At 36.7% G+C, this 1,186-nt stretch overlaps 1 non-coding gene across 1 annotated transcript; it reads right to left on the bottom strand.

The window, feature by feature from the left end:
• Positions 1-797: 797 nt before the first annotated feature.
• On the bottom strand, positions 798-903 carry LOC117084589. Its single transcript, XR_004437521.1, has one exon. It is a non-coding gene; the product is annotated as a U6 spliceosomal RNA (small nuclear RNA).
• Between the last annotated feature and the right edge of the window lie 283 nt (positions 904-1,186).

The following is a 1,186-nucleotide window of genomic DNA, read 5'->3' on the forward strand; positions in this document are numbered from 1 at the left end:
GTTTATGATTTCAGTTCTTTTGCATTTGCTGAGGAGTGCTTTACTTCTGATTATGTGGTCAACTTTAGAGTAAGTGCCATGTGGCAATGAGAAGAATATATATTCAGTTGTTTTTAGGTAAAGAGTTCTGTAGATATCTCTCAGGTCCACTTGACCCAGAACTGAATTCAGGTCTGGAATATCTTTGTTAATTTTCTATCTGAATGATCTGTCTAATGAGAGTTCTGTAGATATCTCTCAGGTCCACTTGACCCAGAACTGAATTCAGGTCTGGAATATCTTTGTTAATTTTCTATCTGAATGATCTGTCTAATATTATCAGTAGGGTGGTAAAGTCTCCCACTATTATTGTGTGGGAATCTAAGTTTCTTTGAAGGTCTCTAAGAACTTGCTTTATGAATCTGGGTGCTCCTGTATTGGGTACATATATACTCAGGATAGTTAGCTCTTCTTGCTGAATTGAACACTTTACCATTATGTAACATCCTTATCTTTTTTTTTAATCTTTGTTGGTTTAAAGTCTATTTTCTCAGAATCTAGGATTGCAACCCCTGCTTTTTTCTGTTTTCCATTTGCTTGGTAAATTTTCCTCCATCCCTTTATTTTGAGCCTATGTGTATCTTTGCATGTGAGATGGATCTCTTGAAGACAACATACCAATGGGTCTTGTTTCTTTATCCAGCTTGCTAGTCTGTCTTTTAATTGGGGCATTTAGCCCATTTACATTTATGGTTGGTGTTTTTATGTGCGGATTTGATCTTGTCATCATGATGCTAGCTGGTTATTTTGCAGACTTGAAAAATACGGAATGCTTACAAATTTGTGTGTCATCCTTGTGCAGGGGCCATGTGAATCATCTCTGTGTTGTTCCAATTTTAGTATATGTACCACTGAAGTGAGCACCCAATTTCAATTCTATTCTCTTCATTCTTAGAAAATAAAAATTTGAATTATTATATTATTATTTGCTTATCCTAGTGTGAAAGATGTCACTTGCCTGGATGATTCCAAATCCTCTAGCTTGCTATGGTTCAAACATCCTGCCTTATATAGGGATGGGAACCTAGTTTCTTGTCAAGAGAGTGGGGAGTGGTGTGAAGATTTAAGTTTCTCAAAACCTCTAGTCTTCTGTTTCCTCTGAATCCTTGATCCATGCTTTCATTTCACCACCTGCTGATTCTGCCCT

This window comes from Trachypithecus francoisi, unplaced genomic scaffold (genome assembly GCF_009764315.1).
Source record: "Trachypithecus francoisi isolate TF-2019V2 unplaced genomic scaffold, Tfra_2.0 Lachesis_group0, whole genome shotgun sequence".
Lineage (NCBI taxonomy): Eukaryota > Metazoa > Chordata > Mammalia > Primates > Cercopithecidae > Trachypithecus > Trachypithecus francoisi.